This window comes from Anomaloglossus baeobatrachus, unplaced genomic scaffold, assembly GCF_048569485.1.
Source record: "Anomaloglossus baeobatrachus isolate aAnoBae1 unplaced genomic scaffold, aAnoBae1.hap1 Scaffold_201, whole genome shotgun sequence".
NCBI classification, from domain to species: domain Eukaryota; kingdom Metazoa; phylum Chordata; class Amphibia; order Anura; family Aromobatidae; genus Anomaloglossus; species Anomaloglossus baeobatrachus.
Window position 1 is genome coordinate 328,675 of NW_027441971.1, and position 27,654 is coordinate 356,328.

The 27,654-nt window shown below is 50.2% G+C and overlaps 10 non-coding genes and 4 pseudogenes across 10 annotated transcripts; 9 read left to right on the plus strand and 5 right to left on the minus strand.

Moving 5' to 3' along the window:
- Positions 1 to 4,041: 4,041 nt before the first annotated feature.
- On the minus strand, positions 4,042 to 4,145 carry LOC142260980 (U2 spliceosomal RNA; annotated as a pseudogene).
- Positions 4,146 to 5,259: 1,114 nt separating this feature from the next.
- Positions 5,260 to 5,464, minus strand: LOC142260847 (U2 spliceosomal RNA; annotated as a pseudogene).
- A 1,957-nt stretch (positions 5,465 to 7,421) lies between these two features.
- On the minus strand, positions 7,422 to 7,512 carry LOC142260987 (U2 spliceosomal RNA; annotated as a pseudogene).
- Positions 7,513 to 8,626: 1,114 nt separating this feature from the next.
- Positions 8,627 to 8,822, minus strand: LOC142260876 (U2 spliceosomal RNA). Its single transcript, XR_012728729.1, has one exon. It is a non-coding gene; the product is annotated as a U2 spliceosomal RNA (small nuclear RNA).
- A 1,912-nt stretch (positions 8,823 to 10,734) lies between these two features.
- Positions 10,735 to 10,927, minus strand: LOC142260849 (U2 spliceosomal RNA). The gene has a single exon (XR_012728712.1). It is a non-coding gene; the product is annotated as a U2 spliceosomal RNA (small nuclear RNA).
- A 1,579-nt stretch (positions 10,928 to 12,506) lies between these two features.
- On the plus strand, positions 12,507 to 12,691 carry LOC142260926 (U2 spliceosomal RNA). The gene has a single exon (XR_012728772.1). It is a non-coding gene; the product is annotated as a U2 spliceosomal RNA (small nuclear RNA).
- Positions 12,692 to 14,078: 1,387 nt separating this feature from the next.
- Positions 14,079 to 14,269, plus strand: LOC142260947 (U2 spliceosomal RNA). Its single transcript, XR_012728786.1, has one exon. It is a non-coding gene; the product is annotated as a U2 spliceosomal RNA (small nuclear RNA).
- Positions 14,270 to 15,655: 1,386 nt separating this feature from the next.
- LOC142261009 (U2 spliceosomal RNA) lies at positions 15,656 to 15,846 on the plus strand. The gene has a single exon (XR_012728812.1). It is a non-coding gene; the product is annotated as a U2 spliceosomal RNA (small nuclear RNA).
- A 1,578-nt stretch (positions 15,847 to 17,424) lies between these two features.
- Positions 17,425 to 17,624, plus strand: LOC142260969 (U2 spliceosomal RNA). The gene has a single exon (XR_012728802.1). It is a non-coding gene; the product is annotated as a U2 spliceosomal RNA (small nuclear RNA).
- Positions 17,625 to 19,011: 1,387 nt separating this feature from the next.
- Positions 19,012 to 19,202, plus strand: LOC142261021 (U2 spliceosomal RNA). The gene has a single exon (XR_012728823.1). It is a non-coding gene; the product is annotated as a U2 spliceosomal RNA (small nuclear RNA).
- A 2,269-nt stretch (positions 19,203 to 21,471) lies between these two features.
- On the plus strand, positions 21,472 to 21,669 carry LOC142260878 (U2 spliceosomal RNA). The gene has a single exon (XR_012728731.1). It is a non-coding gene; the product is annotated as a U2 spliceosomal RNA (small nuclear RNA).
- A 1,387-nt stretch (positions 21,670 to 23,056) lies between these two features.
- Positions 23,057 to 23,247, plus strand: LOC142261033 (U2 spliceosomal RNA). Its single transcript, XR_012728834.1, has one exon. It is a non-coding gene; the product is annotated as a U2 spliceosomal RNA (small nuclear RNA).
- A 1,387-nt stretch (positions 23,248 to 24,634) lies between these two features.
- On the plus strand, positions 24,635 to 24,825 carry LOC142260830 (U2 spliceosomal RNA). The gene has a single exon (XR_012728701.1). It is a non-coding gene; the product is annotated as a U2 spliceosomal RNA (small nuclear RNA).
- A 1,387-nt stretch (positions 24,826 to 26,212) lies between these two features.
- On the plus strand, positions 26,213 to 26,340 carry LOC142260972 (U2 spliceosomal RNA; annotated as a pseudogene).
- The last annotated feature ends 1,314 nt before the right edge of the window (positions 26,341 to 27,654 follow it).

Sequence of the window (27,654 nt, forward strand, 5' to 3'; positions counted from 1 at the left end):
ACCTTGATGAACTCCGGCTGGATGCTGAAAGGGAAGGGGGCGGAAGAGGCCGGCTGCCAGTCCCCGAAGAGCATGGCTTCCGACTTCCCGCAGTTGACTTTGGCTCCCGAAGCCCGTCCGAAGGTCTCACAGGTCTGGACGAGGGTGTCGACTGAGCGCCGGTCCGCGCAGAAGACGGTCACGTCGTCCATGTAGAGCGAGCACTTGACCTCGAAGCGTTCTGGTCCTGGTGCGGTGATCCCTCTGATCTCTCCATTCCGCCGGATAGCCTCTGCAAAGAGTTCTATAACACAAACAAAAAGAAGAGGTGACAGAGGACAGCCTTGTCTGACCCCTGAGAGGACCGGGAAGGGGTCAGTCTTCCAGCCGTTCACCAACACCGAGCTGTGAATATCAAAATACATTAGTTGGACATACAAGCAAAACATGTTACCCAAACCTAACCTGTGCAGAGCTTTGCCCAGGAACTCATGGGAAACACGGTCGAAGGCCTTTTCCTGATCCAACGAGATCAGGGCTGCGTGCACCCGGCGGGCTTTGATGTACTCGACCGTGTCCCGCATGAGAGCCAGGCTGTCTGCGATGCGACGTCCGGGGATGCCGCAGGTCTGATCCGGGTGGATGATCCGTCCGATAACAGTCTTCAATCTCGTTGCCATCGTCTTGGCCAGGATCTTGTAGTCGACGTTCAGAAGGGTGATGGGACGCCAATTCTTCAGGTCGCACCTCTCTCCTTTACGCTTGTACAGGATCGTGACCATTCCTTCCCTCAGAGATGGAGGCATTCTGCCCTCCACCACCATCTCCTCATACAGCCCTAACAGGTCCGGACAGATTAGGTCTCCCAGCGCTACATAGAGCTCTGCTGGGAGGCCGTCACTGCCCGGTGTCCTGCCAGAACTAAAGGATTTGGCGGCCGAGAGCAGCTCGTCCACCGTCAGAGGAACATCCATGGCCGCCGCGTCTGCAGGGTCAAGATGGTTAGTGATACCTGACAGGAACTTATCGGCGGCCTCGGGGTCAGTAGTCTTGCGGGCGTAGAGTTCGCTGTAGAAGTCGCTGACGACCTTCATCACGTTCTCTTTCCCGCGTCGCATGTTTCCACTCTCGTCTCGTAGTTCATTCATGGGCGTGTGACCGGCGTGGAGTTTCCTGAAAAAGAACGAGTTACATTTCTCACCCTTCTCCAGGTTCTCCACTTTGGAACGGAAGACAATTCGCTCGGACTCCTCCTCGAAGTGCCTTTTCAGGCTCCTCTTAGTCTCCTCCAGCTCCTCTCTCACGTCCCAGCCGCATCGAAGAAGGTCCTGCAGGGAACGCAGCTCACGCTGGAGTCTCCTGAAGTCCCTCCTCTTCAGACACGCCTGTTGTTGACTCTTTGCCTGAAAGAAGAAACGGAACTCGAGTTTAACGTATTCCCACCAGTCAGAAACAGACTGGAAGCCCGCCTTGTAGGCCCGCCACGTGGAGTAGGCAGCTCTAAGCTCCTCCAGAATCTCACCCTTTTCCAGCAGAGAGCAGTTCAGCTTCCAGGAGCCCGGGCCAATGGGGAAGCCATGGCCCAGCACACCTTGAAAGTGAATGGCTCTGTGGTCAGAGAAGAAGCAGGGGACCATCGAGTGCCCACTCCGCCCAACCGCCCGAGAGGTAAACACAAAGTCAATCCTGGAACGCAGCGAGCCATCGGATCGGCACCATGAATAGTTCACGGATCCGTGTCCGATGGAGCCAACAACGTCCACAAGAGAGGCTTCGGTCACCATCTCAATGAGCAGTTTGGATGTGACGTCCAACTTGGCAGCCGTTCCAGAACTGCGTCCATCCTCCTCAATCGGGCAGTTGAAATCCCCGGCCATCACTACCGTCCTGGCGGTAGCGAGCTGAGGGCGCAGGGCTTGGAGGAGCTCCAGTCGATCGCTCTTCACAGGAGAAGCATACACATTGATGAACCTGACAGGTTCTCCCGCCCAGGTGCCATCCACGAGCAGTAACCTGCCGCAGACGATTTCCTGAACAGAGTCCAATGTGAAGGCGCTTCCCCTGATCAGCACGGCGACCCCCGCGGACCTACAGTCGCCCCCGCCAGACCAGTAGGATGGGCCATGGGTCCACTCCCTGGCCAGATGGTTGAAGGACCTAGAGGAGGGAAGGGAGCATTCCTGCAGGAAAAATACATCACTAGACTGAGTGTTAAGGAACGCAGAAATTGTCTGACGTCGGAACTTGTCTCTGATGCTCCTAACATTAATGGAAAAGATGTTAATGTTAGCAGTCATTGGAGGAAAGAGAAAGTTAGAGCAGGCGGTGTGCCTTAGTTACCACTCCGGTCGGGCGGTTCTTCCTCTTTGGCACCTGCTGGTAAGGGTATCTCCAGCAGACCCTCTTCTGCTAGCTGATCAAGCAGGGATGGTGCCTCAGTGGCTTCCGACTCCTCCATTTCTTCTTCGGCCACAAGGGACTCCACCATCTGCTCCAACACGTCCGGTTCTGGGAGGAGGCCATCCTCCTCTTCCTGGGGTGGGTTAAGGTCCACAATGAACAGCTTGGAAGGTTCTGCGACAGGACTATCTTCCACCTTCCTTTTCCTTTGGCCTGTACCTGAGGAGACAAGAGCTGGAAAATCCTCCTCGGTGAAAAGTGCAAGAGTGCTGAGGCCCTCTGCTCTCATGGTCTGGGGAGGGAGAGTGGGCTTTGGGGGGGGGGTGAGGAGACCAGCTGAGGAGTAGGGAAATGAGGTGGAGGTAGTGGAATCCTCAGTAGGGTTGGCCGGGGGGGGAGGGGTTTGGACAGGGGTGACAGGGGGGGGGACCAGGGAGGGGGCAGCAGTTTTCTTACCCTTCTTTTCCCTGGACTCCGTGGCTGCTGGGGCATCGGCTGGAGCCACGGTCGCCGGGTTCTTGGCCGCCTTGTCCTTGGCCTCTGTGGCCTTGGTCGTAGCTGCCTTGGTCGACGAAGCTGTGACTACCCGATACTGGGTCGCCGCGGCAACCCTTGCCCAGGATTTCTCCCGCTGTGGGCAGTCCTTGTAAAGGTGGTCCGCCTGTCCACATAGGTTGCAAGTCTTCTTCTTTGGGCAGTCCTTGGAGCTGTGTCCTGTCACCCGGCAAACCCTGCAGGCGTCCTCCTTGCAGGTCTTCATCGAATGCCCTTTCCCGCCACATTTCCTGCAGTTGTGTGGCATGTCCGGGTAGTAGATGAGACCAAAGGAGTTTCCCAGAGAGAATGTCGGGGGCAGGTGCTGGAGACCATCCTCGGATGCTGGTTCCCTGTAGAGTCGAACGGTTACTGACCACTTACCCGTCCAGAATCCGTTGCCGTTAAGGATGTGGGATGGCTCCCTCACCACTGTGCAGAGACGTCCCAGGAACGTGGAGATGTCTCTTCCTGGGGTGTGCGGGTTCCGCATGGAGACCGTGATCCTCTTCTCATCCCTCTGTATAGGACAGGATCCTAAAAAAGAATGAAAAGGGGAGTCCGGCATCGCTGCGTTCATCGCCTCCCAGTATCTCCTGCAGGCATTCACCGTGGCAAAGGTTACCAGAAAAATGCCAGTCATGAAGGTCTGGACACTCAGGGTTTCCGCCCTGGAGAAGCCCTGATCCAGAATCATCTTCTTGCAGAACACGTCGCTGGACATGTCCGGCAACCTACCATCCACCGCCTTTAGCTTCAGGGCGACCGTCTGCCGCATCCAAGGCTCCAGGGTTGGAGCCTTTTCAGGCGGCGTCCGGGCTCCCTCCGGCTGGCTGGCGTCGGAGGTAGGGGCCTCTTGAGCCGAAGAAGCCTCTGGATGAGCCTTCCTGGAGGTCCCTGGGTCCTGAGCCTTCCTGGCTGCCTTCTCTGGCTTGCTTGCCATGGCTGGTTCCTGCTTGAGTTCCCGGAGCTGGATCTTGGATTCTTCTCCGGGTGTCTTCTCCCGCTGTGTTCCTCCTCGAAGTTCCTCTGGTCTCCCCAAGTCTTCTCCGAGCCTTCGTCTTCTTGCTTCTTTCTGCCAAGCTCTTCTTCCGTCCGATCTCCCTCTTTCGGTCTCGGCTGGGCTTCGGAGCTTGTCTCCCTGATCGTATCTCGTCAAGTGTAGCTAGCTCAGTTTGTTCTGATAAGAACAGATACTACACTTGATCTTAGCCAAAAGGCCGAGAAGCGATAACCAGAATTGGTTTGGGCCTCGAGTGGCACCCTGGCCTCAGCCGGACACATCTTAGGGAGAGAGAGTGAGAGGGAGACAAACCCACGCCTACAGAAGACATTTTGTCACCCAAGCCAACCCTTGAAAAGGCTGCTTTGCACAGCAAAAACACGAAGAATGGTGCGCTTTGCAGCCGCCGCCCACTGCAATGAATCTGAATAACTCCTCCTTTTGGGCACAAGCACCTCCCCTGCCTCTTGCAGTCTTTCCAATTCATGATACAAAAAGACGGACAGGACAGGTCGCCTGACTTTCCGTCACTGCCACCCTTTGCCATCCTTACCTGTAGAAAGCCCTTTCATCATCCCCAAACCCTAATCTTTACCCTTCACTTCCCAGCCCCCAAACCCTGCCCTCTGAACCCTTCTCACCCCCCGCATCCCTTGTCCTGTGATCCCCCTACCACCCGGGAAAAAAACGGCTTGACCCCTCCTTCCACTAGCCCACCCTCCTACCCAAAGAGCAATTTCTGCTGTGCAGCTGTCTTTCTAGGCAGCAGCGCTATTGTGATGTCATCGGGGGGCATTGTGACAAGCCGCCAGTGTTCCGTCTCTTCATGTTGTGCACTGTTCAAACGGAAAATACATCAACAGGCAGACCACAGAAAAGCGTACTAACAAAGGTTAGAGGGGGGGCTTTCTCAGAGGGCTTTTTACAGTTTGTCTATTCCCAATTAGCCGGTTTAGTATACTTAATGAAAGTACTAATTCTTTCATAGGTCGCCCATTCTTAGTATTTGACGTTCCTTATATTGCGGTATCAGGCTATGCAGCAGGTTGCAACACACCTGTGGTCACTGCAGCAGCTGACTCCACTTTGTCCAAAAGGGATCTATTCCATTCAATTGCACATGATCTAGATTAGACTGAGAACAAGATACTGCACGGGACATAGCAGAGTTGGTGAAGTTGAGTGGTGATGAGTTTGCTATTTGGATGAATAAAGCAAGTAAAAAGTGAAAAGTGAATGGGCCAAATTGAGGTGCATATGAAGTTGCTTGCTTTCTTTCAATTCGTTAATCGTGCTAATATGAATCAGGTGAATTGAGTTCTGCTTTTGGAAACTGGGTTAAGAAGGGGTGCACCGTTCCTGGAGGTACTGCAATACCAGGTCAATGCGTGGAGTGGACAGAGCAAGCTCTTTTTCCATCTCCCTGTTCTAAAAATCCATTTAATATATGGTCCCCAGATAGGGGACGTATCAGATATTAAACTGATAAGAACAGATTTTTTGATTTAACAGCATCTTTATTATCATGCACTACTCACAAAAAGGTAACAAACCGTGTACAGTGCCGCAGCCCCGTACACACAGAAATATACAATCATTCTTACATAGCCATAGAGTACGACTCACTAAACTATACATCACGCTCCTATGCTATCCATAACACTCAAGCTGAAAGAAAAAGTTAGACAATAAATAACGACGAACCGGCGATTGGGGGGTGGGGGTAGGGGAAAAGGGGGATAGGGTGGGGAAATCACAGGCCCGAAGCTTTATTGAAAGACGCACATAACGGGAAAAGGAGGGAGGGGGCATGGAAGAGGTCTAAACCTCCTCCTCGGCGCTGTCGTCCGGACTGTCCATGATGGAATAGTCTCTGAGCAGGCTGTGGATCAGCCTGCGGCAATCCTGGATAGACATCCTCTCCCTCTTCAAGATGAGCCGGTTCCTGGCGACCCAAATAGCGTCCTTAAAGCAGTTCATAAGGCGCCAAGCCTCCTGGATGGCTCCAACGGTGTGAGTCCCAGGGAAGAGTCCATAAAGTACGGAATGGTACGATAGGCTCCCTCTGGGGACGGAGTTCCTCAGGTCATCCTCCAGGGCAACCAACAGGCGCTGTGCGAAACGGCAGTCCCAAAAGGCGTGCAGCGATGTTTCCTCCACGAAGGGGCACCTTGGGCAGTACCGGGTTTTGCACAGGTTCCGGGCGTGCATGAATGACCGGACGGGCAGTCCGCCCTGTATCGCCATCCATGACAAGTCCTTGTGCCCGTTGGTCAATCCAGCCGATGACACGTTTGTCCAAACAGTCTCCAGTGTGTCGTGATGAAGTCCTGGAATGTTCTCCATTTCGTCCTTGGCTCTGATGAGTTTGTGGATAGTCTTTGGCTTCCACAAATCAGGCTTGAGTCCCTCCAGTTGGTGTTCCCTCACAAACCGAACCACGTCTCCGTAGAACCATGGCGCCGTCCAGTTGTAGGGGAAGGAGCTGTCCCACTTGTCCCAGCCTAACCGTCTCCAAAGGGGGAGCAGGAAGAAGCGAGACATGGACCCACCCGCGGAACCTCTCTTGACTCGCAGAGTTCGGCGAACGCAGTCACATACGAAGGAGGATCGCAGGAGGGTGGGGATATCGGGTACGCCCTTCCCACCCTTGCGAGGATCCTTGTACATGATGCTCCGCTTTACTCTGTCCATCTTGGATCCCCAGACAAAACGAAACACCGTCCTGGTAATGGCCCTGCACACGGTGGCAAGGGGGGGCCAGGCCTGGGCCGTGTACTGCAGCACGGGCAGTACCTCGTTACGCAGGACCAGTGCTTTGCCCTCACAGGTGAGGCGTCTGAGGCTCCACAGACCGATCCGTTGGGTGATCTTGGTCAAGCGTTCCTCCCAGGACTTGAGGGCTGCTCCTTCCTTCCCGAACCAGACTCCAAGAACCTTGATGAAATCCGGCTGGATGCTGAAAGGGAAGGGGGCGGAAGAGGCCGGCTGCCAGTCCCCGAAGAGCATGGCTTCCGACTTCCCGCAGTTGACTTTGGCTCCCGAAGCCCGTCCGAAGGTCTCACAGGTCTGGACGAGGGTGTCGACTGAGCGCCGGTCCGCGCAGAAGACGGTCACGTCGTCCATGTAGAGCGAGCACTTGACCTCGAAGCGTTCTGGTCCTGGTGCGGTGATCCCTCTGATCTCTCCATTCCGCCGGATAGCCTCTGCAAAGAGTTCTATAACACAAACAAAAAGAAGAGGTGACAGAGGACAGCCTTGTCTGACCCCTGAGAGGACCGGGAAGGGGTCAGTCTTCCAGCCGTTTACCAACACCGAGCTGTGAATATCAAAATACATTAGTTGGACATACAAGCAAAACATGTTACCCAAACCTAACCTGTGCAGAGCTTTGCCCAGGAACTCATGGGAAACACGGTCGAAGGCCTTTTCCTGATCCAACGAGATCAGGGCTGCGTGCACCCGGCGGGCTTTGATGTACTCGACCGTGTCCCGCATGAGAGCCAGGCTGTCTGCGATGCGACGTCCGGGGATGCCGCAGGTACTGATAAGAACAGATACTACACTTGATCTTAGCCAAAAGGCCGAGAAGCGATAACCAGAATTGGTTTGGGCCTCGAGTGGCACCCTGGCCTCAGCCGGACACATCTTAGGGAGAGAGAGTGAGAGGGAGACAAACCCACGCCTACAGAAGACATTTTGTCACCCAAGCCAACCCTTGAAAAGGCTGCTTTGCACAGCAAAAACACGAAGAATGGTGCGCTTTGCAGCCGCCGCCCACTGCAATGAATCTGAATAACTCCTCCTTTTGGGCACAAGCACCTCCCCTGCCCCTTGCAGTCTTTCCAATTCATGATAAAAAAAGACGGACAGGACAGGTCGCCTGACTTTCCGTCACTGCCACCCTTTGCCATCCTTACCTGTAGAAAGCCCTTTCATCATCCCCAAACCCTAATCTTTTCCCTTCACTTCCCAGCCCCCAAACCCTGCCCTCTGAACCCTTCTCACCCCCCGCATCCCTTGTCCTGTGATCCCCCTACCACCCGGGAAAAAAACGGCTTGACCCCTCCTTCCACTAGCCCACCCTCCTACCCAAAGAGCAATTTCTGCTGTGCAGCTGTCTTTCTAGGCAGCAGCGCTATTGTGATGTCATCGGGGGGCATTGTGACAAGCCGCCAGTGTTCCGTCTCTTCATGTTGTGCACTGTTCAAACGGAAAATACATCAACAGGCAGACCACAGAAAAGCGTACTAACAAAGGTTAGAGGGGGGGCTTTCTCAGAGGGCTTTTTACAGTTTGTCTATTCCCAATTAGCCGGTTTAGTATACTTAATGAAAGTACTAATTCTTTCATAGGTCGCCCATTCTTAGTATTTGACGTTCCTTATATTGCGGTATCAGGCTATGCAGCAGGTTGCAACACACCTGTGGTCACTGCAGCAGCTGACTCCACTTTGTCCAAAAGGGATCTATTCCATTCAATTGCACATGATCTAGATTAGACTGAGAACAAGATACTGCACGGGACATAGCAGAGTTGGTGAAGTTGAGTGGTGATGAGTTTGCTATTTGGATGAATAAAGCAAGTAAAAAGTGAAAAGTGAATGGGCCAAATTGAGGTGCATATGAAGTTGCTTGCTTTCTTTCAATTCGTTAATCGTGCTAATATGAATCAGGTGAATTGAGTTCTGCTTTTGGAAACTGGGTTAAGAAGGGGTGCACCGTTCCTGGAGGTACTGCAATACCAGGTCAATGCGTGGAGTGGACAGAGCAAGCTCTTTTTCCATCTCCCTGTTCTAAAAATCCATTTAATATATGGTCCCCAGATAGGGGACGTATCAGATATTAAACTGATAAGAACAGATTTTGATTTAATGAAGCTTTCCAAAGCACCACAAAAAATGCATGACCGAAGTCACACCAAAAACAGTGCAAAGGCTAGGATTCGTGTGGACCCCACCGTGAGGAGAGGGTCCCCAAAAATCAACCCCGTCCCTCCGAGCCAGAAGGCCACAGCAAGGGTCAGGGATCTTCGGTGCTCCCCCAAGCCGAAGCCTGGTTGAGCCTTGTTGTTGCTCCCAGCGTCCACCCAGGCATCTTACCCAAGTGGAGTAGAGAGCTACTAGTTGTTGGTTTCGCAGCCGAAACTGCCCGGACCGTCAACCGGTGTTGGTTTCTCAGCCCAAGGCTAACCGGACCTCCAACCGGGTGTTGGTTTCTCAGCCGAAGCTGACCCAGACCTCCAACCGGGTGTTGGTTTCTCAGCCGAAGCTGACCCGGACCTCCAACCGGGTGTTAGTTTCTCAGCCCAAAGCTGACCAGACCTCCGACCGGGATTATAAAAATTTCCCTTCCTAGCCAGAAGGCCAGGATAGGGTAATATGCTCAAAAAGTATGAAAAGGCAAGGTACGGTGTGCTACAGAGCCCAAGGCTTGCCGGGGTCCCAAGCCAGCAAGCTCAGACTCACTCCAGGGTCGTCAGTCCTGGGGCACGTTGTACCATAGCCCCCCACCCTTACTCAGTCTAATAGCCTCGATCCTGGTAGGGCCATGTTTTCCTCTTGATGAATATACTATCCACCCAGAGTACTAGCAAGCGCAACCTTCCAGTGTGCATTGTATCATTGTACTAAGGTGGCCTGGAGCTTAAACCACCTCTTCGAACAACACTACACTTGATCTTAGCCAAAAGGCCGAGAAGCGATAACCAGAATTGGTTTGGGCCTCGAGTGGCACCCTGGCCTCAGCCGGACACATCTTAGGGAGAGAGAGTGAGAGGGAGACAAACCCACGCCTACAGAAGACATTTTGTCACCCAAGCCAACCCTTGAAAAGGCTGCTTTGCACAGCAAAAACACGAAGAATGGTGCGCTTTGCAGCCGCCGCCCACTGCAATGAATCTGAATAACTCCTCCTTTTGGGCACAAGCACCTCCCCTGCCCCTTGCAGTCTTTCCAATTCATGATACAAAAAGACGGACAGGACAGGTCGCCTGACTTTCCGTCACTGCCACCCTTTGCCATCCTTACCTGTAGAAAGCCCTTTCATCATCCCCAAACCCTAATCTTTTCCCTTCACTTCCCAGCCCCCAAACCCTGCCCTCTGAACCCTTCTCACCCCCCGCATCCCTTGTCCTGTGATCCCCCTACCACCCGGGAAAAAAACGGCTTGACCCCTCCTTCCACTAGCCCACCCTCCTACCCAAAGAGCAATTTCTGCTGTGCAGCTGTCTTTCTAGGCAGCAGCGCTATTGTGATGTCATCGGGGGGCATTGTGACAAGCCGCCAGTGTTCCGTCTCTTCATGTTGTGCACTGTTCAAACGGAAAATACATCAACAGGCAGACCACAGAAAAGCGTACTAACAAAGGTTAGAGGGGGGGCTTTCTCAGAGGGCTTTTTACAGTTTGTCTATTCCCAATTAGCCGGTTTAGTATACTTAATGAAAGTACTAATTCTTTCATAGGTCGCCCATTCTTAGTATTTGACGTTCCTTATATTGCGGTATCAGGCTATGCAGCAGGTTGCAACACACCTGTGGTCACTGCAGCAGCTGACTCCACTTTGTCCAAAAGGGATCTATTCCATTCAATTGCACATGATCTAGATTAGACTGAGAACAAGATACTGCACGGGACATAGCAGAGTTGGTGAAGTTGAGTGGTGATGAGTTTGCTATTTGGATGAATAAAGCAAGTAAAAAGTGAAAAGTGAATGGGCCAAATTGAGGTGCATATGAAGTTGCTTGCTTTCTTTCAATTCGTTAATCGTGCTAATATGAATCAGGTGAATTGAGTTCTGCTTTTGGAAACTGGGTTAAGAAGGGGTGCACCGTTCCTGGAGGTACTGCAATACCAGGTCAATGCGTGGAGTGGACAGAGCAAGCTCTTTTTCCATCTCCCTGTTCTAAAAATCCATTTAATATATGGTCCCCAGATAGGGGACGTATCAGATATTAAACTGATAAGAACAGATTTTTGATTTAATGAAGCTTTCCAAAGCACCACAAAAAATGCATGACCGAAGTCACACCAAAAACAGTGCAAAGGCTAGGATTCGTGTGGACCCCACCGTGAGGAGAGGGTCCCCAAAAATCAACCCCGTCCCTCCGAGCCAGAAGGCCACAGCAAGGGTCAGGGATCTTCGGTGCTCCCCCAAGCCGAAGCCTGGTTGAGCCTTTTCGTTGCTCCCAGCGTCCACCCAGGCATCTTACCCAAGTGGAGTAGAGAGCTACTAGTTGTTGGTTTCGCAGCCGAAACTGCCCGGACCGTCAACCGGTGTTGGTTTCTCAGCCCAAGGCTAACCGGACCTCCAACCGGGTGTTGGTTTCTCCGCCGAAGCTGACCCAGACCTCCAACCGGGTGTTGGTTTCTCAGCCGAAGCTGACCCAGACCTCCAACCGGGTGTTAGTTTCTCAGCCCAAAGCTGACCAGACCTCCGACCGGGATTGTAAAAATTTCCCTTCCTAGCCAGAAGGCCGGGATAGGGTAATATGCTCAAAAAGTATGAAAAGGCAAGGTACGGTGTGCTACAGAGCCCAAGGCTTGCCGGGGTCCCAAGCCAGCAAGCTCAGACTCACTCCAGGGTCGTCAGTCCTGGGGCACGTTGTACCATAGCCCCCCACCATTACTCAGTCTAATAGCCTCGATCCTGGTAGGGCCATGTTTTCCTCTAGATGAATATACTATCCACCCAGAGTACTAGCAAGCGCAACCTTCCAGTGTGCATTGTATCATTGTACTAAGGTGGCCTGGAGCTTAAACCACCTCTTCGAACAACACTACACTTGATCTTAGCCAAAAGGCCGAGAAGCGATAACCAGAATTGGTTTGGGCCTCGAGTGGCACCCTGGCCTCAGCCGGACACATCTTAGGGAGAGAGAGTGAGAGGGAGACAAACCCACGCCTACAGAAGACATTTTGTCACCCAAGCCAACCCTTGAAAAGGCTGCTTTGCACAGCAAAAACACGAAGAATGGTGCGCTTTGCAGCCGCCGCCCACTGCAATGAATCTGAATAACTCCTCCTTTTGGGCACAAGCACCTCCCCTGCCCCTTGCAGTCTTTCCAATTCATGATAGGGTGGCAGTGACGGAAAGTCAGGCAACCTGTCCTGTCCGTCTTTTTGTATCGTGAATTGGAAAGACTGCAAGGGGGAGGGGAGTTGCTTGCGCCCTAAAGGAGGAGTTATTCAGATTCATTGCAGTGGGCGGCGGCTGCAAAACGCACCATTCTTCTTGTTTTGGCTCTGCAAAGCAGCCTTTTCAAGGGTTGGCTTGGGTGACAAAATGTCTTGTGTAGGCGTGGGTTTGTCTCCCTCTCGCTCTCTCTCCCTAAGATGTGTCCGGCATAGGCCAGGGTGCCACTCGAGGCCCAAACCAATTCTGGTTATCGCTTCTCGGCCTTTTGGCTAAGATCAAGTGTAGTCCCTTCATTGGGTTTGCCTTGGTCTTGGCTGGGAGGGGCCCGGGCTTGCACAACCGCCGGCCTCGGGGATTGTTGCGCCTTTTGGTGCTTACGTCCCCTTATGGCTGGTGGTTCCTGGGCTCGGGAGGCGATCACCTGCGGCACTGCGCTTTTGTGTGGTGGCCGATGACCGTTTTCTGAAATTTGCGGATGTAATCTCATCTGTTCTTATCAGTTTAATATCTGATACGTCCCCTATCTGGGGACCATATATTAAATGGATTTTTAGAACAGGGAGATGGAAAAAGAGCTTGCTCTGTCCACTCCACGCATTGACCTGGTATTGCAGTACCTCCAGGAACGGTGCACCCCTTCTTAACCCAGTTTCCAAAAGCAGAACTCAATTCACCTGATTCATATTAGCCCGATTTAATGAATTGGAAGAAAGCATACGTCTTCATATGCACCTCAATTTGGCCCATTCACTTTTCACACTTCCTCCTTTTGTTTTTTATCTTTCACACTTTTGACTTTCTTTATTCATCCAAATAGCAAACTCATCACCACTCAACCTGACCAACTCGGCTATGTCCCCGTGCTGCAGTTCTCTGTCTTATCTAGATCATTTGCAATTGAATGGAATAGATCCCTTTTGGACAAAGTGGATTCACCTGCTGCTGCAGTGACCACAGGTGTGATAACATCTAGAATTGGCATCTGGTGCGATCTCTCCGCTTCCACTCCAAAGAAAGTTACCTGTTTATTCCTATCATGCATTGGTTTTTGGGGTTTTCTTTGAGTAATGATGATCTCTTTAGTAGTCTGTTGGCGCCCTCTCCTGGAGGAATAGTTTGCTTGCTCTTGGACATTCTAAAAGAGAGGTCATGATAGACATTGAGCTTCTGAGCTCAATTGGGGACAGTCATGGGTGATGAATGTTTGCAACCTACTGCGAAGCCTCATACCGCAATATAAGGAACGTCAAATACTAAGAAAGGGCGGCCTATGAAAGAATTACTACTTTCAATAAGTACACTTAAACGGCTAATTGGGAATAGAAAAACTGTAAAAAGCCCTCTGAGAAAGCCCCCCTCTAACCTTTGATAGTAAGCTTTTCTGTAGTCTGCCTGTTGATGTATTTTCCGTTTGAACTGTGCACAACATGAAGAGACGGAACACTGGCGGCTTGTCACAATGCCCCCCGATGACATCACAATAGCGCTGCTGCCTAGAAAACAAGCTGCGCAGAAGAAGTTGTTCTTTGGGTGGGAGGGTGGGCTAGTGGAAGGAGGGGGCAATCTCTTTTTTTCCCGGGTGGTAGGGGGATGACAGGAGAAGGGAAGCGGGTGGTGAGAAAGGTACAGAGGGCAGGGTTTGGGGGCTGGGAAGGAAAGGGAAAAGATTAGGGTTTGGGGATGATGAAAGGGCTTTCTACGGGTAAGGATGGCAAAGGGTGGCAGTGACGGAAAGTCAGGCAACCTGTCCTGTCCGTCTTTTTGTATCGTGAATTGGAAAGACTGCAAGGGGGAGGGGAGTTGCTTGCGCCCTAAAGGAGGAGTTATTCAGATTCATTGCAGTGGGCGGCGGCTGCAAAACGCACCATTCTTCTTGTTTTGGCTCTGCAAAGCAGCCTTTTCAAGGGTTGGCTTGGGTGACAAAATGTCTTGTGTAGGCGTGGGTTTGTCTCCCTCTCGCTCTCTCTCCCTAAGATGTGTCCGGCATAGGCCAGGGTGCCACTCGAGGCCCAAACCAATTCTGGTTATCGCTTCTCGGCCTTTTGGCTAAGATCAAGTGTAGTATCTGTTCTTATCAGTTTAATATCTGATACGTCCCCTATCTGGGGACCATATATTAAATGGATTTTTAGAACAGGGAGATGGAAAAAGAGCTTGCTCTGTCCACTCCACGCATTGACCTGGTATTGCAGTACCTCCAGGAACGGTGCACCCCTTCTTAACCCAGTTTCCAAAAGCAGAACTCAATTCACCTGATTCATATTAGCCCGATTTAATGAATTGGAAGAAAGCATACGTCTTCATATGCACCTCAATTTGGCCCATTCACTTTTCACACTTCCTCCTTTTGTTTTTTATCTTTCACACTTTTGACTTTCTTTATTCATCCAAATAGCAAACTCATCACCACTCAACCTGACCAACTCGGCTATGTCCCCGTGCTGCAGTTCTCTGTCTTATCTAGATCATTTGCAATTGAATGGAATAGATCCCTTTTGGACAAAGTGGATTCACCTGCTGCTGCAGTGACCACAGGTGTGATAACATCTAGAATTGGCATCTGGTGCGATCTCTCCGCTTCCACTCCAAAGAAAGTTACCTGTTTATTCCTATCATGCATTGGTTTTTGGGGTTTTCTTTGAGTAATGATGATCTCTTTAGTAGTCTGTTGGCGCCCTCTCCTGGAGGAATAGTTTGCTTGCTCTTGGACATTCTAAAAGAGAGGTCATGATAGACATTGAGCTTCTGAGCTCAATTGGGGACAGTCATGGGTGATGAATGTTTGCAACCTACTGCGAAGCCTCATACCGCAATATAAGGAACGTCAAATACTAAGAAAGGGCGGCCTATGAAAGAATTACTACTTTCAATAAGTACACTTAAACGGCTAATTGGGAATAGAAAAACTGTAAAAAGCCCTCTGAGAAAGCCCCCCTCTAACCTTTGATAGTAAGCTTTTCTGTAGTCTGCCTGTTGATGTATTTTCCGTTTGAACTGTGCACAACATGAAGAGACGGAACACTGGCGGCTTGTCACAATGCCCCCCGATGACATCACAATAGCGCTGCTGCCTAGAAAACAAGCTGCGCAGAAGAAGTTGTTCTTTGGGTGGGAGGGTGGGCTAGTGGAAGGAGGGGGCAATCTCTTTTTTTCCCGGGTGGTAGGGGGATGACAGGAGAAGGGAAGCGGGTGGTGAGAAAGGTACAGAGGGCAGGGTTTGGGGGCTGGGAAGGAAAGGGAAAAGATTAGGGTTTGGGGATGATGAAAGGGCTTTCTACGGGTAAGGATGGCAAAGGGTGGCAGTGACGGAAAGTCAGGCAACCTGTCCTGTCCGTCTTTTTGTATCGTGAATTGGAAAGACTGCAAGGGGGAGGGGAGTTGCTTGCGCCCTAAAGGAGGAGTTATTCAGATTCATTGCAGTGGGCGGCGGCTGCAAAACGCACCATTCTTCTTGTTTTGGCTCTGCAAAGCAGCCTTTTCAAGGGTTGGCTTGGGTGACAAAATGTCTTGTGTAGGCGTGGGTTTGTCTCCCTCTCGCTCTCTCTCCCTAAGATGTGTCCGGCATAGGCCAGGGTGCCACTCGATCCCAAACCAATTCTGGTTATCGCTTCTCGGCCTTTTGGCTAAGATCAAGTGTAGTATCTGTTCTTATCAGTTTAATATCTGATACGTCCCCTATCTGGGGACCATATATTAAATGGATTTTTAGAACAGGGAGATGGAAAAAGAGCTTGCTCTGTCCACTCCACGCATTGACCTGGTATTGCAGTACCTCCAGGAACGGTGCACCCCTTCTTAACCCAGTTTCCAAAAGCAGAACTCAATTCACCTGATTCATATTAGCCCGATTTAATGAATTGGAAGAAAGCATACGTCTTCATATGCACCTCAATTTGGCCCATTCACTTTTCACACTTCCTCCTTTTGTTTTTTATCTTTCACACTTTTGACTTTCTTTATTCATCCAAATAGCAAACTCATCACCACTCAACCTGACCAACTCGGCTATGTCCCCGTGCTGCAGTTCTCTGTCTTATCTAGATCATTTGCAATTGAATGGAATAGATCCCTTTTGGACAAAGTGGATTCACCTGCTGCTGCAGTGACCACAGGTGTGATAACATCTAGAATTGGCATCTGGTGCGATCTCTCCGCTTCCACTCCAAAGAAAGTTACCTGTTTATTCCTATCATGCATTGGTTTTTGGGGTTTTCTTTGAGTAATGATGATCTCTTTAGTAGTCTGTTGGCGCCCTCTCCTGGAGGAATAGTTTGCTTGCTCTTGGACATTCTAAAAGAGAGGTCATGATAGACATTGAGCTTCTGAGCTCAATTGGGGACAGTCATGGGTGATGAATGTTTGCAACCTACTGCGAAGCCTCATACCGCAATATAAGGAACGTCAAATACTAAGAAAGGGCGGCCTATGAAAGAATTACTACTTTCAATAAGTACACTTAAACGGCTAATTGGGAATAGAAAAACTGTAAAAAGCCCTCTGAGAAAGCCCCCCTCTAACCTTTGATAGTAAGCTTTTCTGTAGTCTGCCTGTTGATGTATTTTCCGTTTGAACTGTGCACAACATGAAGAGACGGAACACTGGCGGCTTGTCACAATGCCCCCCGATGACATCACAATAGCGCTGCTGCCTAGAAAACAAGCTGCGCAGAAGAAGTTGTTCTTTGGGTGGGAGGGTGGGCTAGTGGAAGGAGGGGGCAATCTCTTTTTTTCCCGGGTGGTAGGGGGATGACAGGAGAAGGGAAGCGGGTGGTGAGAAAGGTACAGAGGGCAGGGTTTGGGGGCTGGGAAGGAAAGGGAAAAGATTAGGGTTTGGGGATGATGAAAGGGCTTTCTACGGGTAAGGATGGCAAAGGGTGGCAGTGACGGAAAGTCAGGCAACCTGTCCTGTCCGTCTTTTTGTATCGTGAATTGGAAAGACTGCAAGGGGGAGGGGAGTTGCTTGCGCCCTAAAGGAGGAGTTATTCAGATTCATTGCAGTGGGCGGCGGCTGCAAAACGCACCATTCTTCTTGTTTTGGCTCTGCAAAGCAGCCTTTTCAAGGGTTGGCTTGGGTGACAAAATGTCTTGTGTAGGCGTGGGTTTGTCTCCCTCTCGCTCTCTCTCCCTAAGATGTGTCCGGCATAGGCCAGGGTGCCACTCGAGGCCCAAACCAATTCTGGTTATCGCTTCTCGGCCTTTTGGCTAAGATCAAGTGTAGTTTGGGAGGGTACTACCTTGGTTGGTGCTGAAAGGTGCCAGGGTATTGCACAACTGCTGGCCTTGGGGGAGTGTGCATCGTAGGATGTCATAGCCCTCTTGTGACGGACAGTTACCTGGGCAACGAGAGGCGGTCACTTTATTATTTTCAAACTCATCCTTTAAAAAAAAAAAAAAAAAAAAAAAAAAAAAAAAAAAAAAAATCTGTTCTTATCAGTTTAATATCTGATACGTCCCCTATCTGGGGACCATATATTAAATGGATTTTTAGAACAGGGAGATGGAAAAAGAGCTTGCTCTGTCCACTCCACGCATTGACCTGGTATTGCAGTACCTCCAGGAACGGTGCACCCCTTCTTAACCCAGTTTCCAAAAGCAGAACTCAATTCACCTGATTCATATTAGCCCGATTTAATGAATTGGAAGAAAGCATACGTCTTCATATGCACCTCAATTTGGCCCATTCACTTTTCACACTTCCTCCTTTTGTTTTTTATCTTTCACACTTTTGACTTTCTTTATTCATCCAAATAGCAAACTCATCACCACTCAACCTGACCAACTCGGCTATGTCCCCGTGCTGCAGTTCTCTGTCTTATCTAGATCATTTGCAATTGAATGGAATAGATCCCTTTTGGACAAAGTGGATTCACCTGCTGCTGCAGTGACCACAGGTGTGATAACATCTAGAATTGGCATCTGGTGCGATCTCTCCGCTTCCACTCCAAAGAAAGTTACCTGTTTATTCCTATCATGCATTGGTTTTTGGGGTTTTCTTTGAGTAATGATGATCTCTTTAGTAGTCTGTTGGCGCCCTCTCCTGGAGGAATAGTTTGCTTGCTCTTGGACATTCTAAAAGAGAGGTCATGATAGACATTGAGCTTCTGAGCTCAATTGGGGACAGTCATGGGTGATGAATGTTTGCAACCTACTGCGAAGCCTCATACCGCAATATAAGGAACGTCAAATACTAAGAAAGGGCGGCCTATGAAAGAATTACTACTTTCAATAAGTACACTTAAACGGCTAATTGGGAATAGAAAAACTGTAAAAAGCCCTCTGAGAAAGCCCCCCTCTAACCTTTGATAGTAAGCTTTTCTGTAGTCTGCCTGTTGATGTATTTTCCGTTTGAACTGTGCACAACATGAAGAGACGGAACACTGGCGGCTTGTCACAATGCCCCCCGATGACATCACAATAGCGCTGCTGCCTAGAAAACAAGCTGCGCAGAAGAAGTTGTTCTTTGGGTGGGAGGGTGGGCTAGTGGAAGGAGGGGGCAATCTCTTTTTTTCCCGGGTGGTAGGGGGATGACAGGAGAAGGGAAGCGGGTGGTGAGAAAGGTACAGAGGGCAGGGTTTGGGGGCTGGGAAGGAAAGGGAAAAGATTAGGGTTTGGGGATGATGAAAGGGCTTTCTACGGGTAAGGATGGCAAAGGGTGGCAGTGACGGAAAGTCAGGCAACCTGTCCTGTCCGTCTTTTTGTATCGTGAATTGGAAAGACTGCAAGGGGGAGGGGAGTTGCTTGCGCCCTAAAGGAGGAGTTATTCAGATTCATTGCAGTGGGCGGCGGCTGCAAAACGCACCATTCTTCTTGTTTTGGCTCTGCAAAGCAGCCTTTTCAAGGGTTGGCTTGGGTGACAAAATGTCTTGTGTAGGCGTGGGTTTGTCTCCCTCTCGCTCTCTCTCCCTAAGATGTGTCCGGCATAGGCCAGGGTGCCACTCGAGGCCCAAACCAATTCTGGTTATCGCTTCTCGGCCTTTTGGCTAAGATCAAGTGTAGTATCTGTTCTTATCAGTTTAATATCTGATACGTCCCCTATCTGGGGACCATATATTAAATGGATTTTTAGAACAGGGAGATGGAAAAAGAGCTTGCTCTGTCCACTCCACGCATTGACCTGGTATTGCAGTACCTCCAGGAACGGTGCACCCCTTCTTAACCCAGTTTCCAAAAGCAGAACTCAATTCACCTGATTCATATTAGCCCGATTTAATGAATTGGAAGAAAGCATACGTCTTCATATGCACCTCAATTTGGCCCATTCACTTTTCACACTTCCTCCTTTTGTTTTTTATCTTTCACACTTTTGACTTTCTTTATTCATCCAAATAGCAAACTCATCACCACTCAACCTGACCAACTCGGCTATGTCCCCGTGCTGCAGTTCTCTGTCTTATCTAGATCATTTGCAATTGAATGGAATAGATCCCTTTTGGACAAAGTGGATTCACCTGCTGCTGCAGTGACCACAGGTGTGATAACATCTAGAATTGGCATCTGGTGCGATCTCTCCGCTTCCACTCCAAAGAAAGTTACCTGTTTATTCCTATCATGCATTGGTTTTTGGGGTTTTCTTTGAGTAATGATGATCTCTTTAGTAGTCTGTTGGCGCCCTCTCCTGGAGGAATAGTTTGCTTGCTCTTGGACATTCTAAAAGAGAGGTCATGATAGACATTGAGCTTCTGAGCTCAATTGGGGACAGTCATGGGTGATGAATGTTTGCAACCTACTGCGAAGCCTCATACCGCAATATAAGGAACGTCAAATACTAAGAAAGGGCGGCCTATGAAAGAATTACTACTTTCAATAAGTACACTTAAACGGCTAATTGGGAATAGAAAAACTGTAAAAAGCCCTCTGAGAAAGCCCCCCTCTAACCTTTGATAGTAAGCTTTTCTGTAGTCTGCCTGTTGATGTATTTTCCGTTTGAACTGTGCACAACATGAAGAGACGGAACACTGGCGGCTTGTCACAATGCCCCCCGATGACATCACAATAGCGCTGCTGCCTAGAAAACAAGCTGCGCAGAAGAAGTTGTTCTTTGGGTGGGAGGGTGGGCTAGTGGAAGGAGGGGGCAATCTCTTTTTTTCCCGGGTGGTAGGGGGATGACAGGAGAAGGGAAGCGGGTGGTGAGAAAGGTACAGAGGGCAGGGTTTGGGGGCTGGGAAGGAAAGGGAAAAGATTAGGGTTTGGGGATGATGAAAGGGCTTTCTACGGGTAAGGATGGCAAAGGGTGGCAGTGACGGAAAGTCAGGCAACCTGTCCTGTCCGTCTTTTTGTATCGTGAATTGGAAAGACTGCAAGGGGGAGGGGAGTTGCTTGCGCCCTAAAGGAGGAGTTATTCAGATTCATTGCAGTGGGCGGCGGCTGCAAAACGCACCATTCTTCTTGTTTTGGCTCTGCAAAGCAGCCTTTTCAAGGGTTGGCTTGGGTGACAAAATGTCTTGTGTAGGCGTGGGTTTGTCTCCCTCTCGCTCTCTCTCCCTAAGATGTGTCCGGCATAGGCCAGGGTGCCACTCGAGGCCCAAACCAATTCTGGTTATCGCTTCTTGGCCTTTTGGCTAAGATCAAGTGTAGTGTTGTTCGAAGAGGTGGTTTAAGCTCCAGGCCACCTTAGTACAATGATACAATGCACACTGGAAGGTTGCGCTTGCTAGTACTCTGGGTGGATAGTATATTCATCTAGTGGAAAACATGGCCCTACCAGGATCGAGGCTATTAGACTGAGTAAGGGTGGGGGGCTATGGTACAACGTGCCCCAGGACTGACGACCCTGGAGTGAGTCTGAGCTTGTTGGCTTGGGACCCCGGCAAGCCTTGGGCTCTGTAGCACACCGTACCTTGCCTTTTCATACTTTTTGAGCATATTACCCTATCCCGGCCTTCTGGCTAGGAAGGGAAATTTTTATAATCATGGTCGGAGGTCCGTTCAGCTTTGGGCTGAGAAACCAACACCCGGTTGGAGGTCCGGGTCAGCTTCGGCTGAGAAACCAACACCCGGTTGGAGGTCCGGGTCAGCTTCGGCTGAGAAACCAACACCCGGTTGGAGGTCCGGGTCAGCTTCGGCTGAGAAACCAACACCCGGTTGGAGGTCCGGGTCAGCTTCGGCTGAGAAACCAACACCCGGTTGGAGGTCCGGTTAGCCTTGGGCTGAGAAACCAACACCGGTTGACGGTCCGGGCAGTTTCGGCTGCGAAACCAACAACTAGTAGCTCTCTACTCCACTTGGGTAAGATGCCTGGATGGACGCTGGGAGCAACGACAAGGCTCAACCAGGCTTCGGCTTGGGGGAGCACCGAAGATCCCTGACCCTTGCTGTGGCCTTCTGGCTCGGAGGGACGGGGTTGATTTTTGGGGACCCTCTCCTCACGGAGGGGTCCACACGAATCCTAGCCTTTGCACTGTTTTTGGTGTGACTTCGGTCATGCATTTTTTGCGGTGCTTTGGAAAGCTTCATTAAATCAAAAAATCTGTTCTTATCAGTTTAATATCTGATACGTCCCCTATCTGGGGACCATATATTAAATGGATTTTTAGAACAGGGAGATGGAAAAAGAGCTTGCTCTGTCCACTCCACGCATTGACCTGGTATTGCAGTACCTCCAGGAACGGTGCACCCCTTCTTAACCCAGTTTCCAAAAGCAGAACTCAATTCACCTGATTCATATTAGCCCGATTTAATGAATTGGAAGAAAGCATACGTCTTCATATGCACCTCAATTTGGCCCATTCACTTTTCACACTTCCTCCTTTTGTTTTTTATCTTTCACACTTTTGACTTTCTTTATTCATCCAAATAGCAAACTCATCACCACTCAACCTGACCAACTCGGCTATGTCCCCGTGCTGCAGTTCTCTGTCTTATCTAGATCATTTGCAATTGAATGGAATAGATCCCTTTTGGACAAAGTGGATTCACCTGCTGCTGCAGTGACCACAGGTGTGATAACATCTAGAATTGGCATCTGGTGCGATCTCTCCGCTTCCACTCCAAAGAAAGTTACCTGTTTATTCCTATCATGCATTGGTTTTTGGGGTTTTCTTTGAGTAATGATGATCTCTTTAGTAGTCTGTTGGCGCCCTCTCCTGGAGGAATAGTTTGCTTGCTCTTGGACATTCTAAAAGAGAGGTCATGATAGACATTGAGCTTCTGAGCTCAATTGGGGACAGTCATGGGTGATGAATGTTTGCAACCTACTGCGAAGCCTCATACCGCAATATAAGGAACGTCAAATACTAAGAAAGGGCGGCCTATGAAAGAATTACTACTTTCAATAAGTACACTTAAACGGCTAATTGGGAATAGAAAAACTGTAAAAAGCCCTCTGAGAAAGCCCCCCTCTAACCTTTGATAGTAAGCTTTTCTGTAGTCTGCCTGTTGATGTATTTTCCGTTTGAACTGTGCACAACATGAAGAGACGGAACACTGGCGGCTTGTCACAATGCCCCCCGATGACATCACAATAGCGCTGCTGCCTAGAAAACAAGCTGCGCAGAAGAAGTTGTTCTTTGGGTGGGAGGGTGGGCTAGTGGAAGGAGGGGGCAATCTCTTTTTTTCCCGGGTGGTAGGGGGATGACAGGAGAAGGGAAGCGGGTGGTGAGAAAGGTACAGAGGGCAGGGTTTGGGGGCTGGGAAGGAAAGGGAAAAGATTAGGGTTTGGGGATGATGAAAGGGCTTTCTACGGGTAAGGATGGCAAAGGGTGGCAGTGACGGAAAGTCAGGCAACCTGTCCTGTCCGTCTTTTTGTATCGTGAATTGGAAAGACTGCAAGGGGGAGGGGAGTTGCTTGCGCCCTAAAGGAGGAGTTATTCAGATTCATTGCAGTGGGCGGCGGCTGCAAAACGCACCATTCTTCTTGTTTTGGCTCTGCAAAGCAGCCTTTTCAAGGGTTGGCTTGGGTGACAAAATGTCTTGTGTAGGCGTGGGTTTGTCTCCCTCTCGCTCTCTCTCCCTAAGATGTGTCCGGCATAGGCCAGGGTGCCACTCGAGGCCCAAACCAATTCTGGTTATCGCTTCTCGGCCTTTTGGCTAAGATCAAGTGTAGTATCTGTTCTTATCAGTTTAATATCTGATACGTCCCCTATCTGGGGACCATATATTAAATGGATTTTTAGAACAGGGAGATGGAAAAAGAGCTTGCTCTGTCCACTCCACGCATTGACCTGGTATTGCAGTACCTCCAGGAACGGTGCACCCCTTCTTAACCCAGTTTCCAAAAGCAGAACTCAATTCACCTGATTCATATTAGCCCGATTTAATGAATTGGAAGAAAGCATACGTCTTCATATGCACCTCAATTTGGCCCATTCACTTTTCACACTTCCTCCTTTTGTTTTTTATCTTTCACACTTTTGACTTTCTTTATTCATCCAAATAGCAAACTCATCACCACTCAACCTGACCAACTCGGCTATGTCCCCGTGCTGCAGTTCTCTGTCTTATCTAGATCATTTGCAATTGAATGGAATAGATCCCTTTTGGACAAAGTGGATTCACCTGCTGCTGCAGTGACCACAGGTGTGATAACATCTAGAATTGGCATCTGGTGCGATCTCTCCGCTTCCACTCCAAAGAAAGTTACCTGTTTATTCCTATCATGCATTGGTTTTTGGGGTTTTCTTTGAGTAATGATGATCTCTTTAGTAGTCTGTTGGCGCCCTCTCCTGGAGGAATAGTTTGCTTGCTCTTGGACATTCTAAAAGAGAGGTCATGATAGACATTGAGCTTCTGAGCTCAATTGGGGACAGTCATGGGTGATGAATGTTTGCAACCTACTGCGAAGCCTCATACCGCAATATAAGGAACGTCAAATACTAAGAAAGGGCGGCCTATGAAAGAATTACTACTTTCAATAAGTACACTTAAACGGCTAATTGGGAATAGAAAAACTGTAAAAAGCCCTCTGAGAAAGCCCCCCTCTAACCTTTGATAGTAAGCTTTTCTGTAGTCTGCCTGTTGATGTATTTTCCGTTTGAACTGTGCACAACATGAAGAGACGGAACACTGGCGGCTTGTCACAATGCCCCCCGATGACATCACAATAGCGCTGCTGCCTAGAAAACAAGCTGCGCAGAAGAAGTTGTTCTTTGGGTGGGAGGGTGGGCTAGTGGAAGGAGGGGGCAATCTCTTTTTTTCCCGGGTGGTAGGGGGATGACAGGAGAAGGGAAGCGGGTGGTGAGAAAGGTACAGAGGGCAGGGTTTGGGGGCTGGGAAGGAAAGGGAAAAGATTAGGGTTTGGGGATGATGAAAGGGCTTTCTACGGGTAAGGATGGCAAAGGGTGGCAGTGACGGAAAGTCAGGCAACCTGTCCTGTCCGTCTTTTTGTATCGTGAATTGGAAAGACTGCAAGGGGGAGGGGAGTTGCTTGCGCCCTAAAGGAGGAGTTATTCAGATTCATTGCAGTGGGCGGCGGCTGCAAAACGCACCATTCTTCTTGTTTTGGCTCTGCAAAGCAGCCTTTTCAAGGGTTGGCTTGGGTGACAAAATGTCTTGTGTAGGCGTGGGTTTGTCTCCCTCTCGCTCTCTCTCCCTAAGATGTGTCCGGCATAGGCCAGGGTGCCACTCGAGGCCCAAACCAATTCTGGTTATCGCTTCTCGGCCTTTTGGCTAAGATCAAGTGTAGTATCTGTTCTTATCAGTTTAATATCTGATACGTCCCCTATCTGGGGACCATATATTAAATGGATTTTTAGAACAGGGAGATGGAAAAAGAGCTTGCTCTGTCCACTCCACGCATTGACCTGGTATTGCAGTACCTCCAGGAACGGTGCACCCCTTCTTAACCCAGTTTCCAAAAGCAGAACTCAATTCACCTGATTCATATTAGCCCGATTTAATGAATTGGAAGAAAGCATACGTCTTCATATGCACCTCAATTTGGCCCATTCACTTTTCACACTTCCTCCTTTTGTTTTTTATCTTTCACACTTTTGACTTTCTTTATTCATCCAAATAGCAAACTCATCACCACTCAACCTGACCAACTCGGCTATGTCCCCGTGCTGCAGTTCTCTGTCTTATCTAGATCATTTGCAATTGAATGGAATAGATCCCTTTTGGACAAAGTGGATTCACCTGCTGCTGCAGTGACCACAGGTGTGATAACATCTAGAATTGGCATCTGGTGCGATCTCTCCGCTTCCACTCCAAAGAAAGTTACCTGTTTATTCCTATCATGCATTGGTTTTTGGGGTTTTCTTTGAGTAATGATGATCTCTTTAGTAGTCTGTTGGCGCCCTCTCCTGGAGGAATAGTTTGCTTGCTCTTGGACATTCTAAAAGAGAGGTCATGATAGACATTGAGCTTCTGAGCTCAATTGGGGACAGTCATGGGTGATGAATGTTTGCAACCTACTGCGAAGCCTCATACCGCAATATAAGGAACGTCAAATACTAAGAAAGGGCGGCCTATGAAAGAATTACTACTTTCAATAAGTACACTTAAACGGCTAATTGGGAATAGAAAAACTGTAAAAAGCCCTCTGAGAAAGCCCCCCTCTAACCTTTGATAGTAAGCTTTTCTGTAGTCTGCCTGTTGATGTATTTTCCGTTTGAACTGTGCACAACATGAAGAGACGGAACACTGGCGGCTTGTCACAATGCCCCCCGATGACATCACAATAGCGCTGCTGCCTAGAAAACAAGCTGCGCAGAAGAAGTTGTTCTTTGGGTGGGAGGGTGGGCTAGTGGAAGGAGGGGGCAATCTCTTTTTTTCCCGGGTGGTAGGGGGATGACAGGAGAAGGGAAGCGGGTGGTGAGAAAGGTACAGAGGGCAGGGTTTGGGGGCTGGGAAGGAAAGGGAAAAGATTAGGGTTTGGGGATGATGAAAGGGCTTTCTACGGGTAAGGATGGCAAAGGGTGGCAGTGACGGAAAGTCAGGCAACCTGTCCTGTCCGTCTTTTTGTATCGTGAATTGGAAAGACTGCAAGGGGGAGGGGAGTTGCTTGCGCCCTAAAGGAGGAGTTATTCAGATTCATTGCAGTGGGCGGCGGCTGCAAAACGCACCATTCTTCTTGTTTTGGCTCTGCAAAGCAGCCTTTTCAAGGGTTGGCTTGGGTGACAAAATGTCTTGTGTAGGCGTGGGTTTGTCTCCCTCTCGCTCTCTCTCCCTAAGATGTGTCCGGCATAGGCCAGGGTGCCACTCGAGGCCCAAACCAATTCTGGTTATCGCTTCTCGGCCTTTTGGCTAAGATCAAGTGTAGTATCTGTTCTTATCAGATCGCTTCTCGGCCTTTTGGCTAAGATCAAGTGTAGTATCTGTTCTTATCAGAACAAACTGAGCTAGCTACACTTGACGAGATACGATCAGGGAGACAAGCTCCGAAGCCCAGCCGAGACCGAAAGAGGGAGATCGGACGGAAGAAGAGCTTGGCAGAAAGAAGCAAGAAGACGAAGGCTCGGAGAAGACTTGGGGAGACCAGAGGAACTTCGAGGAGGAACACAGCGGGAGAAGACACCCGGAGAAGAATCCAAGATCCAGCTCCGGGAACTCAAGCAGGAACCAGCCATGGCAAGCAAGCCAGAGAAGGCAGCCAGGAAGGCTCAGGACCCAGGGACCTCCAGGAAGGCTCATCCAGAGGCTTCTTCGGCCCAAGAGGCCCCTACCTCCGACGCCAGCCAGCCGGAGGGAGCCCGGACGCCGCCTGAAAAGGCTCCAACCCTGGAGCCTTGGATGCGGCAGACGGTCGCCCTGAAGCTAAAGGCGGTGGATGGTAGGTTGCCGGACATGTCCAGCGACGTGTTCTGCAAGAAGATGATTCTGGATCAGGGCTTCTCCAGGGCGGAAACCCTGAGTGTCCAGACCTTCATGACTGGCATTTTTCTGGTAACCTTTGCCACGGTGAATGCCTGCAGGAGATACTGGGAGGCGATGAACGCAGCGATGCCGGACTCCCCTTTTCATTCTTTTTTAGGATCCTGTCCTATACAGAGGGATGAGAAGAGGATCACGGTCTCCATGCGGAACCCGCACACCCCAGGAAGAGACATCTCCACGTTCCTGGGACATCTCTGCACAGTGGTGAGGGAGCCATCCCACATCCTTAACGGCAACGGATTCTGGACGGGTAAGTGGTCAGTAACCGTCCGACTCTACAGGGAACCAGCATCCGAGGATGGTCTCCAGCACCTGCCCCCGACATTCTCTCTGGGAAACTCCTATGGTCTCATCTACTACCCGGACATGCCACACAACTGCAGGAAATGTGGCGGGAAAGGGCATTCGATGAAGACCTGCAAGGAGGACGCCTGCAGGGTTTGCCGGGTGACAGGACACAGCTCCAAGGACTGCCCAAAGAAGAAGACTTGCAACCTATGTGGACAGGCGGACCACCTTTACAAGGACTGCCCACAGCGGGAGAAATCCTGGGCAAGGGTTGCCGCGGCGACCCAGTATCGGGTAGTCACAGCTTCGTCGACCAAGGCAGCTACGACCAAGGCCACAGAGGCCAAGGACAAGGCGGCCAAGAACCCGGCGACCGTGGCTCCAGCCGATGCCCCAGCAGCCACGGAGTCCAGGGAAAAGAAGGGTAAGAAAACTGCTGCCCCCTCCCTGGTCCCCCCCCCTGTCACCCCTGTCCAAACCCCTCCCCCCCCGGCCAACCCTACT